At 40.9% G+C, this 19,973-nt stretch overlaps 1 long non-coding RNA gene and 1 pseudogene across 1 annotated transcript; one reads left to right on the top strand and one right to left on the bottom strand.

Moving 5' to 3' along the window:
• Positions 1–5,637: 5,637 nt before the first annotated feature.
• On the top strand, positions 5,638–7,422 carry LOC128084268 (uncharacterized). The gene is made up of 3 exons (XR_008208415.1): positions 5,638–5,716; positions 6,637–6,824; positions 7,303–7,422. It is a non-coding gene; the product is annotated as an uncharacterized LOC128084268 (long non-coding RNA).
• A 9,135-nt stretch (positions 7,423–16,557) lies between these two features.
• On the bottom strand, positions 16,558–17,173 carry LOC128084223 (tubulin alpha-1 chain-like; annotated as a pseudogene).
• Positions 17,174–19,973: the final 2,800 nt, after the last annotated feature.

Below are 19,973 nucleotides of genomic sequence, written 5' to 3'. Positions count from 1 at the left end.
CAGCATGACACCTCTCCTATGAGGATAGACTGAGGGAGCTGGGGCTGTTCAGCCTGGAGGAGAGAAGGCTGAGAGGTGACCTCAAAGCAACCTGTCAGTATCCAAAGGGGAGCTACAGGGAAGAAGGGGACAGACTCTTTAGCTGGGTTTGTGGGGACAGAATAAGGGGAAATGGCTTCAAGCTCAAAGAGGGTAGATTTAGGTTGGATATAAGGGAAAAATCTGACAGTGAGGTGCAACAGGTTGCCCGGTGATGTGCTTGATGCCCCGTCCCTGGAGACTTTGAAGGTGAGGCCGGATAAAGCCCGGGGCAGCCTGATGTAGCTGTGCTGTCCCTGTGCATCGCAGGGGAGTTGGAGTACATGGACTTCAGAGGTCCCTTCCAACTCCAAGGATTCTATGGCTCTGTGAAAAGTTGCTCTTAATTTTCAGTTCTTCCGAAAACTGCATTTGTTTGAATAGCCAGCAACTGCAACTAGTGACTGAAAGATGAATTTTGGGATTGAAAAACAAAATCTTTCTGTGCGCCTTCCAAGGTCAAATTTTAACTCCAGTTAAGATATGGAGTAAATGAACTGAAGTAAAAATACAAATTTAAGTAAAGGACTTATCTCCAGGAATCTTCATATCAGGAAGCAGGTCTGCATTCAAATAATGTTTAACTGGACTGGGGATTAGCAAATAAAAGAATTGAGATGATCCCACACAAATGAATGATAACAAAGCCAAAACCTCAGCTGTAATGAGCTATTGAATCTTATCATGCTTCTCAAAATTAGGGAGATTCTTGATTTGTCCTCATTTCTTTACATCTGAAATGATGTAAGAGGAAGCTTTTAGCTATACCTGTGAAATTACATGTACCAAAACTGCCAAGTTGGTAGTTGAGAAGCAAAATAAACACCTCAGCCTGAAGTGTTTACTCCATTTTTCTGTAGAGAAACAAGTGAGTCTAAGGAGTGCTGCCACATTGGAAAGGCTAGACTTCCTTACTGCAGCTTGGAAATAAGTGTAGATTTAAAATGTTCCAAAGCATTTCCTGAAACAAGAATAATTTTCGAGTTTTCAAGTAATTTAAATTTTACAGACTTTACTTCTTACTCCTGGAAGAAGCTCTCTGGTACTTGATGAGCTCACAACCCAGTGATGAGAGAGAAGAAAGGATGTGTCCATTCATTTGTTCTTACATGCAGATTTGATCAGTCTTTCTCCTTTCCTCCTTTTTACTCTTTCTTTGCTGACAGGCAAAAATGAAGTTGTTGTCACTCCTGAGCAGCCTTTTCATTGCCACTTATATTGACCTGAAGTTCATATCTTCCGAAGTCCAAGCAGTTGAGATGCTCACCAGTGGGTTTTGTTTAAAGAAAAAGAAAGGCAAAATGGTTTCTCTCTGGATGTATCAGTTCAGCATCAAGGAGTGGAGGTGAGGAGTCTTAGAGAGGAAAGGACATGAAGCTGGGAATTGTTTTGTTATGTAACAGATTGCCACTGGGGAAAGGAGGAAAGGGACAACTGTGTTTAATTCCCTTCATGAAAAGAGAGATTCATTAGGTATATGTTACCCTTTTAATAGTAAAATTAATGAGATCAGTCAAGGATTTTTTAGCAGTTAATTGCTAGAAGTGCTAGTTCACAGAATGTGGGTGCTGCCACTGGTGAGCTAAACACCTCAACTAGCCTCATAGAAAGACCATGGGTGGATCCCAGTCCTGTTGTTCCAAACTGATTGTGATGAGACACAAAATGTGACACCGGTCTTAATCACTGTTACATTTATGCCAGTAATACACACTGTGAAGCCTGGTGGAGAACATGGCTCATAGAACAGCCAAAGGCTTAAAGACCAAGTTACAGTCATCTTTTCCATGTACACAGAACAAGAGAGCTCCTACCAGGGAAAGCTTCTATGCACCATTTGAGATTCTCCTGAAATAGCACTGGAAAAGCTCCAGGGAAGTCTGTAGAAATTACACAAGGGATTCATCAGTTTGACAAGCCTCATCTCTGCAAGGTTTAACATGGCAAACACAAAGGCAGCAACAAAAGTAAAAAATCTATTTTCAAACAGGACTGTGGTAAGGAAAATATTCCCAGTCTCTTTAAAAAAAAAAATAGTAATAAAAAAAGAAATCACATTATGGATACTTATAGTTGTCTTCTGATGCCAAGGCATTCACACTGGCTTAGTCAAGGTTTTCTTCACAGTCACTGTAATTAAAGACTAATGCTCTCATGTTGTATCTAAACAAAGCAAATTTTATAGCCTGGAGCCATAGCAGTGACCCTAGGTGTGCTGCCAAAGCCATGCAGCCCATTTTGGTTCCACAGCAAACTGAAGTAGAGAGGAGAAACAGTGCAAAAAGAAGTCACAATCCAGCGTGGAGCTGGGCAGGCACAGCATTCCTGTGCAGGCCTTGGAACTAGGAAACGCTCCTCTCAAGAGCACTGTGAAAACTGCTGCTTCTAATAACAGAAAATGAGGATATGAACTGGCAAGACCCGAATTATTTTCCTACAATGTATTCCTGAAGCCTTTGCTGTGCTGCATATCTGTAAAGTGCAGCTACTGTGTGGGAAAGCTACAACCTTCCACTGCATTTGGGCAAGTCATTCCGAATTTACCACTTTTTGCAACAACAAAATTTGATCAGATGACTCAACACATCCAGGAAAACTGAAAAGCAAAGGAGAATTAAAAGGAACTGATGTAACTTTAGGTTATATCAGTTCAAGTCCCATATTCTTTCTATACTTAAGCAAAACTCCAGTTCAACTGCAGCAATGAATACAAGCTCAGGACTTCGTTGTAGATGTTGTGAGACACACTGAAACCTTCTGAAGAACTCCCAGCTATACAGTAAACCTTTAACTTAAATGATCTGTCAGTTATTGTGGTATTCCAGAGAGAAAGAAGCAGGGGAAAAAAATAATCAACTCTCTGAGGCTTCTTCCCTAGGGTGCAGTTATATGGCTTTTATTATCCACACAGTAACTCATATCTGCTGTTGTTAAGTTTGGTGCATCATGAAGCAAGCTGTTAATGGAAATGGTTTTTTACAGTTTTCTATTTTGGAAGGGAAAGAGGGCTGTCATGAAGACACGGAAATTTATCAAAGCTCGCTACAGATAACTGAAGTGTTGCTTATATGTGTCCATCTTCTGCAACTTCTCAATACAATGGCCAGTTACAATGTTGCAGGTTATGCTCCCTTCGTCTATGAAACGGACTGGACAACTGCATTTGCAAATACAGCCCAGCCTCTTGAGTCACTAGCACTGTACAATTCCATTTCCTCATACAGACTGATATTTTGTGGTGATATTTCTGCTTTCAAAGATTAATCAAAAATCTACGGAAAATATAGAAACTCTCAAGACAAAAAGGACATCTGCCTACTTACTACTACTGCTCTTGAAGCACTTAAAACTCCACTTTCTTTTCCTGAGGGCACGCGTGAGCTACATGGACCAAGGGCTGCAATAATTCACTTTTACAGATGAGAATGACTTGCAAATGTCCAAGAACTGTCTCAAATAATCCTTATGTGACTTCAACAAAACAGCCTAAGTAGGACAAACTGATGGCCCTGAGAAATAATAATGGGATCAATAACTGCAGACAGATTAAAATGCAGTCTTATAACTACCCACTGGAAAAAGTCACTGGGAGATGGAAACAACCTCCCAGTTTGTTGAAGAATCACCAAAAAGACCTACTGTACAAAAAACCCACCATCAATTGGATCAATTAGCTTGTCCTTTACTGAGCACCCTGGGCTGTATGCAGTCACTAGTCTAACATTGCTGTCTCTATTGCTCGTGCTGCATTGATGCAAATCCACTTAGCTAAGGTAATAAAACTCTTACGAATTTCAATAAGTTCAGAATAAAGTTCAATTTCCTGTGTAAACATGAGCTGAAAGGCATTTGTAGGCATTGCTGCACTGTGCCTCACAGTACCTCTATTTACTGCAGTAGCTCGAATTTTATTCATCTTTTCCTGACTCTTCCAAAGGAAGAAGTGACACATAAAGGGCGGTAATATTTTCACCCTCCTGCTAATAAAACATCAGCAGATGCATATCGAAGTAGGAACGGCATGCTTGACTTTTGTGATGGTGAGCCAGTAACACATAAGCTGTGTTATGAAACAAATGCAACACAACCTGAATGTGAGGAAGCACGAAAAAAAAGCCACAACCCTGCCCTGATGTTTAGGATGACAGCAACGTGAATAAAATGTTCCATGTGCCAAGCATTAGGAGCCCAGTCCAACTTTCTCTGAAGTCAACAGGAAAATTCCAGTAACTCAATGTTATAAAACCCAGAAACATGGCACAACTGTGGTAATGCCACTCGTAAGACACAGCTCTCTGTCTGACTTCGATTCTTACTGAATGAGAACCAAACTCTCTATATTAAAGATCCCGTATTACATGAGAGCACTGAGCATTAAAACCTATTCGCACGCACCAAGCAGCTGAGACTGCTTTCATCAGATTCATGGTAGTTGGAACTGAGATGTAAATACACACTTGAGGATCTTCATTTCAGCACAGTACTTCAATAAAACTGCTTTGGCTGTCAAAATAAAATTTATTCTAAGCAAGTTATCTTTGCTGCTTTTTTTTGGCTCCCTCTCTCCTTTTCTGCAAAACAGGCAGTTCTTCAGGACTCCAGGCCTCTCAGATTCTCATCATTTATTGAAAATCTGCCTGAAGGCTGAATACAGAAGAATGGCAGCAGTGCTGGTAAATAACTAGCCTCTCTTGTTCTGCTGTTACAACTGCAGCATTAGCATCATCTGAATAGTTTCTAGACCAAATCGAGAATCCTAGCTCTTCCAAAGGTGGGACTGAAAGCAGAGACACAAATGGCTCATGACCCAATGGAGGATTTGTCTGAAGTGTGGCTGTACTGCTGCCCATGGACAGGCACAATCAAACTGGTTGCCTTATATTTCTGGTCCAAATAAATGCCAGTAATATTCATCGCTTAATCTGACTTCTGAATGTAAAATATCTGGGGGATTTTATTTTTAGTTCTTTGTTGCATTTTTTTGGTTTTTTTTTTCCCCTGCATGTTATTCCGTTTCTGAATTCAATCATACAAAATACATTATTCTTGTTTGCTCTGGAGAGAAGTCCTAAATGGCTCTAAAGTCCATCAGGGAATAGCTGATGAGGAGTCCACATATTAAAGTCCACAGACACTGAAAAATTTCAGTTAGCTGGGACTGCAGGGAATTATTCACATCTTCTTTCTATTTTACAACTCAGCAAACCAGAGGGAGAAATAAAACTCCACCAACACAAACAAAACGCTCAAAACCCTGTTTCTTCTTTCCTGTTACTTGTTCTGCTGACGATCTATGAACGTACCCATATAATTTCACAATTTCACCTGATATTTCCCCCTGGGCCCCCCATATCCCCATTATCCCGTATTCTCCTCTAAACCAATCTGCAATTTGACATTTCCAGACAACCTGGGTGACAGCAGCGGATGCATAGTGTGTGGGAACTGCTGAGTCAGGCCTGAACCTCTGATTGATCACCTGAGGTGAGCCATGAGTCAGCCAGAGGAGCACAGCTGAAGGCAATTCTCCTGTGCTGCTGGAAGCTCCTAGACCCATTTAAGACCTGGCTACCAGTAGAGAAGGATCTTTTCTGGTGATCTGCTTTGCTGGTGTTTTGTGAGCGAGCCCAGGATAGGGGTAAGCCTTCTATTGAGCCTTCTATTGATTCTCTTTGTTATCATAGTCTGCTTTGCCTAACTCTCTTGTTTATTTTGTGATTATAGTATCCTAATATTCTTTGGTTAAACACATCGTGTTAGGTGGATGGTTGGACTCCATAATCTTCGAGGTCTTTTCCAGCATAAATGATTATATGATTTTATCACTTTCTTCCCTTTCATTTCTATTCATCTTCCCTGTGTTTTTCTTATCAGCTAAGTCAACCAGGTCATTTTAGAGCTTCAAGACCTCAGCTGGGCCCAAGCAGCCTCCCTGGCTGAAGGTTGTTTTTTTTCTCTCCTACATATATATATATGTGATACTGTCTGAATGTTGGTTAACATTAGTGATGTTTCTGTAAATGCTTCCTATTGTACCTCGGTTACTTCATTTCCTTTCTATCTAGTTTATGTTTATTCAGGAGTCTTTTTCATAAGATATCTGCAGTGAGAAGACTACCTGATCTCTTTTTTGAGCTTCCCTTTATAAATGCAAAGTCAAGGAAACGCACCTTAGTGAACACAAACTGGGACACTGCTATGAGCTATCAATTTGTATTTCATCTTGTTATGCTCAAGCAAGATTCTCACATCCATTGAATTATTCAAATGTATCCATATGATATAAAAAACCCAGGAGTCCAGCACCAGAAAACCACTGAAATGAGACAAAATGAGCCAAGACAGAGAGACACTTAGGAAAGAGAGAAGAAAAAGTATACCTGAGAACAGTAGATCCCCAATCCTAAATAAGGAATCTGAAAATGCAGGTGCATTTGATGTGTAAAGTGACTGAATTACTAATGGCCATATGAAACGCTGCATTAAATATAATTGCTAGCTTACAAAATGTAATTGTATGTGAATAACATTTTGAAGGCTGCCCTCACTTTTGTCTAGGAAGCTCAGTGTGGTCACTAATCATCAAGCAGAAATGGAGACACAGAGGGCAAAGAGCATGTTCTTGGCTCACGCGGGATGAATCCCCCTGACTCAGGCTGGTCTCTGTATTGGCTCTGTGCAGCACACAGCAGTCACAACAGAAGGCCAAGCAGATTTGCCAGGCACCATAAGCTTCCCTGCCTACGGTCAGTGCCTTTACCTTCCTTTCCATTCCTTGAAAGGTAAGTTTTCTTTGGTAGCCATCTGAGACAGAAAGTACATTTCTTTCTGCTGATCAACAAACACACTAAAATCAGGAATTAGGATTTTCTACAGTATGCAAACAGTATCAGAATATTCAGTGACACCTAATTGGCAAAGCAGCCATAACCAAGATAGTTTCTGATTGAAAGGTTTCACAGCAGGTCTATTTTGCCCTTTCTAAAAAACATATTCCAACTTTGTTAAATATGTTCTCAGTACATGGGATACTAAAGAAAGAAATGTTACTATCCACTATTTTATTCAGCATGCCTTTCAGTAGTGAAAAGAAAAGGGAGCCTGAGAGCAGGGCAGTAAGCTGCACTCATGCAGAAATTTGTTTCCCTGAGATCTCAGGGAGGGCAATCTTTGCAACAACAGCTGCCATCACACCTCCCATCTGCAACCTGCTTTGATCCCCAGAGGCATGACTGTCAGCTACTCAGCCTTTCCAGGGGAGAAAGAAATGATTCCACAGTTCCACATGGCAAGTTTGATGCGTATCCTTCACCTGATGTGCCAGTTCCAGACTGAGCAATCAGTTATCTGTACGAGTGGATCTTATTCAGGGTGCTTTGAAGATCAAACTACAAACTCTGGGAGAAAGAGCAAACAACAGATGCACTACAGGAGACAGCTTTTAGTGTTTTGGCAGAATTAGCTATAAAGTCATTTTAAATCAGACTCCATTACACTTGAAAACAAATAAAACTCATCCAAAAATTTGAAGATATGATTGATTTTTTTTCACATATATTGTAGATTCCCTTATCTGAATACATTACTGTTCTGGATCACAAGTTGTTCATCCTTTTTGGAGTGGATAAAGTTGAAAAAATGGCTGCTAAAATTCAGAATAACATCTTTCTAGAAAACTCAGTTAAAATGAAATGAATTAAGGAGCATTTAATCATCAGACCCTAGATTTCATTTGTATTATTTTTAATATCCAGTTTCTGCCATTGCTTGTTTTACTACTTTCTTGTATTTCTCCCCGTGACTCGTTTGCAAATCTGAAGCATTTCATTTTAAATGTTTGTCTTCTGGAGATCAGTCATATACTACGACTACAGAGACTGACAATCTCTTCAGCACAATGTCACTTCCCTTCAGAAACATGAGGTTTTATTCTCCACTCTCTTATCTTTCTGTTATTCCCGTTAGTTGTATGAAGTTAGTCTTTATTCTCATCAGCGTCGATGAAGAATCAATTCAATGATTTCCATGCTTGGTGATGAATGACACTTGGGAACAACGGATTGCAGACTATTTACATGTGATATAGTAATGGTATATCGTGAGCAAATGCTATTTTAAAGGGAGCTTGCAACTCCTGCAACAGCAATGTGTTCCTGACTGAAAAACAGAAAGTATCAGACCACAGGACTAACATGAAGAACAAGAATAGTCTGACTATTTCAAAAGCAGAAGTAGACTTGCAAGAATGGGTTAAAAGTGTACGCTGACTGCTCTGAACATGTGCTTATTTGTCTCGTAAATCAAAACATAGTTTTCTATGCTTTTTTTTTTTCCCCTTGCTTTGATACTGAGCCAGTGACTTCCTGCATTGCTGTGATGTCCAGCAAAAAGCCTGCTGGGATATCACAGCTATTCAAGAGTGAGCCCACACAGAGTGGCAAGTGTCACTGGCATCATGTGAAGCGATCTGGATGGCTTCAAAAAGGTACATTTTTATCTTGTTGCCCATGTGACTTCTTTGGCTGTAGATGTGGTGGTCAGGCTGGGTAAATTAAATACTTGTGTGAGAAGAAACAAAACTCTATGAAAACAAAGCCCAGAACATTCCTTTCCTTGATGTCCTCCTTATAGTAGCACAGTACAGATGAGTCTGCCTGGTTGGGATACTGCATCCAATTTGTTGTTGTTGTATTCCTAAGAATACAGAACTGTCCTCATAACTTTACTTAGCAGCTTAAGCAAAACACTTCTCTGAGACTATAAAAGAGGCTTTGCTCCATGACAACCTGACTGAAATGTAAGCTTTTTCTGTTTATTTCAGCATAATTTCTTGATGGCCAAGAACTTGATAATCTATAATGAGAGCGAATGAACTTCCAGTCAGAGATCTAATGTTAGATCTCATAGGTGGTAATTTGAACTGAATATCAGCAGATAGGAGTCTAACATTACTTGATCTTATGATTGCAGTCATAAAGCCAAGTTAGAAACAAGCGTTCTTTTAGCTTATAATTCACTAAAAACAAGTGAAAAGAGAACCCCAGAGCTTCTGAGTCCATTCATCTCAGCAATGCTTCACAATTAGACTTAGGCTGCTGCCTAGAAATTGCATGTGTTCTGCTTAGGAGAGGTGCTGATTCTACACTAGACAGGCACTGGAACACCGAGCAAAGTTTTCCAGGCTGAGAGGCACATTTAACTCACCACAACTGGATGTGGACATTGTCACAAACCATTAATTTCTCTTCAAGTAATCCTTATTCGTTCTTTAACAGTCCAAGGAGAAGGATAGTCTGAGCCATATGCTCACTGGGCTTCTTTCCTACTGCTCAATCTTACTAGCTGTGAACTATTTTGCAGTAGCCATTAAGAGCTATTCAGTACTGAGTCCAGAAAGCAGCTCCTACAGTGAACTTGTGGCTGCATTAACTGCGTGCTGGGTATCTGAAAACCAGAAAGCAAAAGGTAGTTGGGATGTCTGTCCCACAGACAAGAGAAGAAACAATACATACGACAGAGTGAAGGAGCAACAGTGAGAATCTGAGAGCCTTGGAGACAAGAAAAGAGAAAAACACATCTCAGGGACTAAGGGAATGGCATCACAGCGTGTCTGTTGAGGTGTGGATCTTCTGTGGCTGCAGATGCTTTCTGATCAGAAAACACCAATAGTCAAAATGGTGGAAAAGGAAGAGGGGGCGGAGGAAGGCAGAGAGACTCTTGAGGATGGAGACAATGGAACATGGGGGAGGGAAAAAAAAGGGGGGAATGTAAAACAGGGAAAAGAATTCAAGGCAAGCAAAATTACAGGTAATGGGAAAGAAATCAAACTGTTGTGAGTTAAAATCTGGAAGGAAAAAAGGGATCTTTAGGAAGGAAAAGCTGGGAAGGGGAGGAGGACGAGTTGCTCTGTATGTGAGAGAGCTGTGGGAATGTGTGGAGCTATGCTTAAGGATGGATATAAACCAATTGAGAGTTTTCAGGTTGGGGTTTGGTTGGAATTAGTTTCCAGCGCAGAATATCTTGGGCAACATTGCAGTGGCTATCTGCCAAAGACTTCCTCATAATTAAGAAGTAGTAGATAAGATGTTCTTAATGCAAGTAATAGTCCATGTGTATACCTCTAAGCTCTCCAGAGGCTCTGGGTGTGTAGTTTTGCTACCAGAGTATGCTGAAACTTCCATCTTTGTCAGCAGCAGTGGCTACATTCAAGTTACAGGAAACATGGCTAATGAGTCAATAGACATGACTTTATTCTACCCAGTATTCAGGCACACTAAAGGGAATCTCAGAACTGATCCTAATGATCTGGTTCAGATCATCAGAACTGGAGCCTAATGGGAATCCTTCAACTGATTCCAGAAAGAGGTGACTAATAAATGCTGCACAATGATGCTCAAGGCAAGCTCACTGTGCAATATATTTATAACTGGCATTTTAGAAATCACAAGGGGCCGTGAGTCATGTCCTGACCTTAACAACAGACTCACGCACGCAACCATTTCATAGAATCACTTTTAATGACCAGGATCCAACTAGGTCTGACTCTGCCCTGCATTTCTGATGTTTCAGAGACCGACTCCACCCATGATTCCAACATCAGCTGGAACAAGTGATCAAAGTCAGCCAAAAGACTGATACGTGTGTTAAGAACAGAAACACCTCTGGATTCCTGCCTACCCCGATGTCAGAATGCTTACTACCTTATAAAAGAACGGATGTCCTGGTAAAAGAGGACAAAACCACAAGGCAATGTTATTATTTAATTATTAATACTATCATGAGATCAAGCCAAATGCTTTTGACAGCTTCTCTCATAGACTGTCCTGCATTATGATGAGGAGAAGTAATGAACCTTTTAGCAAGGACAGACCAAGCTCATGTATCAGAGAGGAAAGGCAGCACAGCACAGGTGTCATTTCTTACATTACTTTCTTTATTAAAATAAAGTACTTGTAAGGCTCTGGGTGGTTCCACGTTAATGCTTGCAGAGAGGACAGATTCCAAGAAGCAAATTAACATATTTTCAGTGATTCAAAGCAACGAAACAGAATGATTTTCCTAAATAACAGTGTGGAAAAGACAAGTGATAGATGCTAAGACAAGGGATCCAGGTAGATGCGCGTAAATGTGACTGGGACTGCTGAAAACCTGAAGCTCAAGTAACGTACCAACAATTCTAATAGAGAAATCTGCCCTCATCAGTCTGTGCCCATAATTAATTCACTCTGATCCATACATGTTGAGAGGATGGCACCTGCTAGCTGCCTCCACTACCTCCAGGCCCTGCCTTGCTCTGCTTGGAGTATTAGTTAGGCATGATGAGGGAAATGAATAGAAGTGTGAGGCAGGTAAGGAAGAGGCAAAAGGGAACACAATGATTTGCACTGACATGGGAATTAGTCGTATGAGGGGGAAAACTGAAATGAGTTCCTGAAGGATCCTTTTTAGCATGTGTCTTGCCTTAATGTTTTTGTCCATGATGTGGTCAGAAACTGAAGTTTGCTGATGAAGATGGGAAGCAGCACCAGCCAAGATAAGAACTAACACAGAAAAGTACAGCCCATCTCAACATAGAGTGCTTTCCTCAAAAGCAAACAGGACAGGCATCCCTAATAATTTTTTAAACAAACCGTTTTTTGAAGGTGAAAACTACAAAAGTGAATACACATCAAAGTAGACTCCAAAGGGAAAGAGTCTCCTTTAGACATACAAAGCAGTGCAGAATTTGCAGTATAAATAGAAGTATGGAATTCCATGGTAATTTTCAGTCATGGTATCGTTGTAAAATCATTCACTAACCAAGTCTGTCTTGGAGGACATTTACCTGACTTCTGGGCCATAGCTGCAATTTATTACATAGCATAGCATGCTTGCTTTTACCTCATTCAGTTAACAGTGGTCTTTACGTAGGTTTTAAACCCAATACAACCTTCCACTCAGACTCCCAACGCTCTAATATTCTGGCCTAAATCTGTATTGAAATGTTATTTTTAAGGCTGGGATGAGAGTAACAAGCCATCACCTCGCAGATTCCTTTTTGTCCTCCCTGAAGCATGTATCTGAAGCATTGCACAAAACAGCCTCTAATCAATCCTGAGCTAGGGGCCAAGCAGCAGGAGTCCAACCCATGGGTCAGTGAAGGTAAGTGGTAAATTTCCATTTGCTTCTGTAACTACACGGGGATTTTACAGAAACTTTGGGCACTCGGACAACCTGCGCTCTTGAGAGAGACAAAAACTTTCACACTGCTCCTCAAAAAAATGAAGTCGTGGCCGAGTTTGTGGTGGTAGCACTACTTCACATCCAGCTTTCACACAGCTGTTCTCATGGATCAGATTCCTTTTGCAAAAATAGAAAAAGCAGGGGGGAGAGGGAGGGGAATTAAAACGGCCCCTTTCCGCACTCTTACTGAGTACCTGTGCAAAACTGATCTTCCACTCCAGGGTTTTCTGTTTGCATACCATGTTTTCACCCAGTTCATATCTGCTTAAAGGAATTTTATGTAAGGGGGCTCACAGAGTATGAACCTCTTGACTGGATCCACTGATGTGCCTCATGCATGCAAGTATTTGACCAAAATTGCGGAATAAACTTTTGCTTCCTTATTCAGTCTGTGAAGTCTTGAAAGCTTCCATACACCTACATTGTATTTTATTTCTAAAACACTACATTAAGAACAGATTTACCAGGGGGCAAGTAAAAGAGCTGCAGCTCCTGCTTGAGCCCATTTACACTGCCCAGATTGATGTGTTCTCTGTGTCATATGACAGAAGATACGCTGTGCTGTTCAATGGCACCCTTATTCACATCCTAACTGCACCCAGCCCTGATGTATAGCAGTACTGTGTGAACAGATTGCTTTCATGACAGTTTTGAAACTAAGAAGAAGCCAGTTTGAATTGCAATTTTATTTTCAACCATTCTCAAGTGATGCCTACAGCCTGTGACACAACTGACTGCAACACGGAGCTGATCACACCTGTGCTAAAGTGCCAGTGTAAATAAGCAGACAGTTCTGAACGGTTACCTTATACAAACCACACAGCTTTAAAGGGCAATTCACAGCCACGGAGAAGTTTAGAGTCCTAATACTGAGTTGGCAAACAATCTAGCCACTTCTTTTCAGTCCTCATCTTCTTTCTTAAGTGGTAACTGCATAAAAACATGCCAAATGTAACAAACTGCCCCCAAAAATACATCAAGGACAACTTAAATTCTGGGTTTCTACATAACCAGAATGCTGCTACCCAGAAGACTCTATAAGCTTTGTTATGTGCACCCAGTGTAATGCATTGTAATGCACAGATATTCACCCTAACAGATGGTGTGGAAGGAACAAGATCGTGGTAATTACTGCAAAAATGTAGACAATGATGAATGGGGAAGAACTTGGAGCTAACCTTCCTTCCAGAACAACATTTTCTTCAAATACAATAATGACACTAATTAGTATTGTGATAAAAGACTGATTTAAGAATTACTGATAATTACTTAACTATTATTCATCAGTGATGCTGCTGGATCATACAGTACTTCATCTGCTCTAGAAGAAAATGAAACTTGCAGAGGTTAGTGCCTTCTTTGGTTTATAGAAATTTAACTACTCATGTTACCGTTATCGGTCATGTGATTGAATCACCATGGCTTACTTTAAAGGAAAAAAAAATAGCAATTTCTCTAACGATTACAATCCTGAATGTCTCTCAGGACAAAAGCTCTGTCTTGTGGACATTTTCAGTTTTGTCTCACAGCACAGAAAAATACTGGTGTATGACACTGTGCCTGCAGTTGCTAATATGCTCACTGTGCAGTCAACTGTTCTATAGCACTACACACACACCAACAGTTAGTTGATGAGCTTTAAAACTGTATTCAGACATACATACACACATTCATAACAAACCTCCTATCTACTTCAATTGACATTTTTGTTGGCTTAGTTGTCTCATTCTGGATGATTATTACTTTTTTTTAATGAACGATGCCAACTCAGAAAGTATTTTACACACTCTGTTGACTAAACAGTTATGAAGACACACATTTGGGGTCAGAAAGAAGGAAAATGGCTTTGCCACACTGCAAAGCTAATATGTTGATGGTGAATGCGAAACAAGACAACTGCAAAATTGAACACTGAGTTGTAAGAACGCAGAGATCAAGGTTTATTTACCCAGTTTTCTTATTCCTCTAGCAAATGCTATCAGCTATCACATAACTGGCTGAGTTTGGAGCCCAATTTTCACAGGAGTTTTAAGAAGATCCTTTGCTGCACGTCCAGCTCTCCCATCTGAAATGCAGATCTGGATCTTTACCTTTTCCTTTTTTTTTTTTTTTGACATACATAGGAATTATGTATGGGAACAGCTGAGTCAGGGCCTGAACCTCTGATTGATCACCTGAGGGGAGCCTTGAGTCAGCCAGAGGAGCACAGGTGAAGGCAATTCAGCAGTGCTGCAGGAAGGAGCTGTGCTCCTAGCCCTATTTAAGAGCTGGCTACCAGTGGGGAAGGATCTCTGCTGGAGATCTGCTCTGCTGGTGTTTTGCAAGTGAGACCAGGATAGGGGTAAGCCTTCTATTTTTTCTGTTTTGTTATCATAATTTGCTTTCCATAACTCTCTTCTTTATTTTGTGATTTTAACTTCCTAATATTTTTTGATTATACAGAAATAAAACACTGCAGGTTTCTCAGCCCTTTTGCTTTCCTTTGGATTCTTGGTTATCAGCCCACTAAGTGCTTCTGTCAGAATCTGGCTCACATCAGAAAAAGCTTTTGTAATATTCAAAAGGCAGCACAGTATGAAGAGGGCTAAATGGTAACAACGTAACTTTTTCTTTCAGGAAATCAGCCTCATTGCTCCAGTCCTTCTCTTTGAGGTGTGTGAGGGGGGGAAGAAACAAACAAAACAACCAAACTTTGATCTTTTCTTCAACAACATCTACGTAGCAGGTGCTCTCCCATGAGGTTTCCCCGATGGTCACAGTTACAAATTACCACAATGTTTGAAGAAAATCTGTACCCTATTTCCTGCAATGGCTTAATCTTACCTGTTCAGCTGAAAATCACAGCAGTCTTTACACAACAGAACTTGCTACGCTGTTCTAAAACTACAGCTGCCTATGTTTTTTGTGAGCCAATTACGCTGAGTTCTGGTCATAACATTACACTCACATGCAATGAAGTACAGATATAATATAGTTAGTAACTGCAATAGTTACTAACATTCCCAAGACAGAGGCTTTGACTATTTTTTGCCACATCATGTGAGAACTACTTAAGGTTCTTATTGTGCTGATCACTTAGTTGTGGCTTATAAAGCTGATATGCTACAACGTGTAGGCAATGAAAGGCAGCTTCAGTGTATTCATGAGTGTCTCTCATCCCTAAAAGCTGTGTTTGTGCACTGTGAAAAGTAGTACATCCCAGTACAGACAAATCTTAACTCTTCTGAACAGCAAAGAGCAAAGCTACTGAAGTCAAAATCCTATTGCAAATGAAGCATTCACCAGCTTCTGGGCCATTACCCTATTTTTAAACCTCACTGTTGATACTAAAGCTGTCTAAATTGCCCATGTGTACTTACATATCAGATCAAAAGTTGCAGGCCCTAAAGAAATGAAGTTACACGAGAAACCATGTTGGCTCCTCAAGGTTGAGGAAGGATGTCGTTCTGTTCCTGTGGTGTGAATGACTGCAGTTTCCCAGTGATGTCTGTACTAGGTTACTGCACTAAGGTAACCTGGTGTGAAAGGGGTGGTGAGCCCAAGGCTTCCATAGGTCTGCATCAAAGGGGAAGGCCAGGCACTACCTCCTCCCACTGCCCTCCTGGTGAAAAGAGGGTTGTTTCCTGCTACTGGGTGTAGGCTTGCCTTAGACAGTACTTACTATCTTTCAGTATGCTATAACCACGGGGATGGGCTTTTTTTTTTCCTACCTTGGCTCTTGTTTATGGTAGCTCACAGTATCAAGACATGAACAGTGGGATCACTGAAAACAGAGTTGGATGCATTGTCAGTGTTGTGCAAAGGTGCAATATGGTAACGACAGGCAAGCACCAAACTTGCCTGGTTCTATAACAGGAAACAGCAGAGCTGTGTCAGCACTTTGCTGCACTTGAATTGACTAAGCTTATAGCTGGAAAGCCAACGTGTTTGGGAATGAACTGTGCTGATGCTACATATCTGTTAGCTGGGAATGGCGCAGCAGAATGCCAGGTTCAGCACTACTTTCCAGGGATGTTTAAGTCTGTTGTGTTGTTGTGTTGAAGCCACATGGAAAGGAAACCTCCAAGGAGGTCTGAGAGTAGTGCTTTAGATATGAACGCAAGCCCAAAAACCAAAATTAGATTTTAGTGCTGTTTTAGCCTATGCTAAAACTAGCTTTTGTTCCTTTCAATCTCTGCTGCTTGTCAGGATGCAAAGAAAACTGCAAGAAAAAGTTTTTGTTCCAGAAGCAGCTAAATACGGTTGGATTGCTCACCCTCAACCGCTCACTAAATCTGAGGACTGAGCACGGTAAGCTTTTGCTGACGAGATGGTGGCTGTATAGGTTGTGAGTGGGAAGAGTATCTGTGGGAAAGGCACCGTGCTGGTCTGAAACTCAGTCAGGTCAACACTGAAGACACCATCAATGTGAAGGAGGCAGCGATAGATGAGGCAATCTGCCCAGTCAGCCTGTTGAGGTTTGTGTAGGTGGGATCCTTGATATCCGGCTTGCAGTTGCAGATGTTCAAGATGGCCTCGTTGTCCACCATGAAGGAGCAGACCATGTTCCAGAGAGGTGTGGGTGCTGAGGATGAAGTTGTTGGGTACACAGGCAACTCCAGCTTGGATTTTGGCCATCCTCCAAAGAGAGCTGCCCCATAAGGCATGAAGTGAACCTCAAGCCTTTACCTCCCCAAAGTTGTGCAAGGTCAGGGAACTCTTGGAGCCTGTGCTTGTCAGCCATTGTATGAGCCCTGTCAACAACAGAATTGCTGATCTCCTCACCCATACTGTGGTTGTCCCAAGAATAGTTACTAGAAGCATCTTCTTTGCCACGGATGAGATGCTCCAGGTGGAAGAGTGTGTAATAGGTCTCAGTTCTGGTCTCATCAATTAAGATTTAACTTCCTGGGGTAATACATGTAGCTGGACTGTGCCTGATGACAGTGTCAAATATACACTGCTGTGCTTCACAGTAAACCAGGTAACTTATAATGATCAATTTGTTAGCTGTAAATCTTAACTGCATTTGCTTAACTGCAAATGATCTTACTTGAATTATAGTTCTGTACAATCACAGGACTACAAAGGAAATTAGTAGCATGGATGGTAGGGGTCAGATTGCACACTTAAGCAATCAGAGTGGTTTTCCTATACTCAATTCAGAGCAGAAAGAAAGGCAGGTTTAAGATCGCAGTAAAACACTACTGCCAACTTAAAAACCATAGGCTACTGCTAGGTACCAGATGTAAACAAACAGTGGTTCAAAATGCTGGATTACAACAGGACCAAGCTTTGAGGTTTCTTGTCAAGAGTTGTTATTTTAAGGCTCTCTGAGCTGATGCCAAAATAATAGTAATCACTACACTAAAATGTCTATGTGATTTCAAGCCCTTCACAACCATCTACTTATATCCTTATCCGTGTTCTATTGTAGACATTCCCAATAGAAATCAACACGAAGCCTCTAGGATTTCTCAGGAAATAGATGGCCTGCAATATCATTGAGTTTTATTCCAGACCTTTTTTCTCTTCCTCCCACCGTGTTTTCTTCTCTCATTCATCCTGATGTATACATCCTACCTCACAGAACTGCAAGGAGAGCTGGCAGCAACCCAGGACAACCTATCAGCCCAGTCAGCAGTGAGGTGGTGACTCAGCAGAGGCTTTGCAGAGGTCTTTGCAGTCTGCTGCAGCACTGCTCACTCACAACCTTCCCGGAGGCAGATCCCTCATCCTTGACACTGACTGTGTACACTGCAGTTCTTGCTCATCCTTGCTTTCTTATGGGCAGGAGGACATGTTTTCCTCTGAACTGGTAAACATGGAGCTGTCCTACAGCAGCTAATAATGGTAGAACCAGTGGCTCTGTGTAACCTAAGGATCATTTAAGGCATAAGTGTCCAACCCACTAGTTATACAGTTTTCTTGCCCCTTTTTTTAAGGTTTGTTACTTACACACAGTGACCACGTTATACTTTTATATGCAGCTCAGGTAAGCCAAAAGGTTGCACACCCATGATTTCAGGCTTAACTTGGTAATTCTGTGAAGTAACTCATTAAGAGCCAGACCTTCACTTAAACTGTAATGTTAAAAACTAATTAGAAATAGTGTAATTTCACAGTATGTCCATAAGCCACTCAAAACAGACAAACAAAAATCCAACATGGTAGGAGTAAGACTCAGTTATCTGAAGCTGAGAAGCAGCTTTTCTCCCAAAGGAGCTGCACTGAATGGTGTACAAGGACACACAGCCTGGCCAGGAATGGATTTAGATACTTCTTTGTCTTGTTTTTTTCTTTTTTAGAATGATAAGAATTTTAATGGCTCCCTCTTGTGGCGAGTGAAGCACAGTAGCACGTTCCTCTGCAACAGCGCTTGTATATACTTATATTGCATGGTCTAGTCATCAATACATTGTGGAAACCAATGAGAAGACTGCACACCTACTCCTTACTGCTTAGGTACCCTGCAAGTTATCTAAAAATATGAGTTGAATGCATACAAAAGGGTGGGGGAAAAATAGATGAATAATATGTGTCACACAACTGAATGGGTAATGCAGAGCAGATTATATTGTGCCTTGCAGGAAACTCAGCTCTCAGGACTCTGGAACGCCTGATACAGACTATCTGACAGCAAAGACATAAGAGTCTGTTCATCAGTAGGAAGAAGATGGCTCTAATATACTTCATTGTATATTCTTTTGTTGCTTATGCTTTGTGAGAAGTCTTAAATGTTACAGCCTTACAAGTCGTTAACAGAAGGAATGCCAATATAACTAGCAATATCAAGTTAGATGCATTTTCCAAGTCTGTGACTTTAGCAGTCAGAACAAACTATATGGAGGTAGATATGCACAGACTGAATTATTGCTTGTTTACAGAGAGAAAAAAATACAACGGTGTTCTGAATGATCATTTAGTATCTTAAATGTTGTTTTCTGCTGTTGTTTTCTTTGGGCAGAGGCCCTACATGGTGTAACTATGGGATCCCACAGGCACTCTATCTCTAAAATTCAGAGAAGAACTGATGAGGATAAAGAATTTACAGAGGAGTAATTGCAAGAGCTTATTAAACCTTAAGTTCAGAATGGTTGTTGTGAAAACATCTTCTTAGCTACTGCCTGAAAGTAGATACCTGTGACCTCAGAAATGCTCTTTCTATCAATCCAGTCATTCCAAGTTAGATTTCTGAATGTACTGCCAACATGTTCTCAGCTGAACCAAGCTAACTGCCTCACAGGTAAGCATGATGAGGTGCAATCAGGCAACTGAGCCCATTTCTCCTGACGTACTCATTCCAAAACTGTTTGTAACATTTATATAAAATGCATGAGTTACCACACATATGTCTATAAATGTATACATCCTCAGACAAAATGAGTTCTTATTTTAAATATGACCAAACGCTGTTACTTTTACTCAATAATCTAGTGGCTGCAGCACCTGCCTGAAAAGCAGGAGATGATTTCTTACCTTTTCTCCTGGATGCTGTGCCTTTCTTTCCAGGGGTATCCCAGCAGACTACTCTGGAAGAGAGATGATCTCAGGCTTTTATAGTTTCTGCGGAGAAAAGAATGAAAAATAGAGTGATCTACAACGTTTTGTGAGAGCTGCATCTGTACTACAGAGGAAACAGCCCTCCAGCCAGCCTTGTGAGGCCTCTCGCTATCAACACTATATAATACCTG

Source organism: Tympanuchus pallidicinctus, unplaced genomic scaffold (genome assembly GCF_026119805.1).
Source record: "Tympanuchus pallidicinctus isolate F22 unplaced genomic scaffold, pur_lepc_1.0 scaffold26, whole genome shotgun sequence".
Lineage (NCBI taxonomy): Eukaryota > Metazoa > Chordata > Aves > Galliformes > Phasianidae > Tympanuchus > Tympanuchus pallidicinctus.
This window is presented reverse-complemented; position numbering and strand designations above follow the sequence as displayed.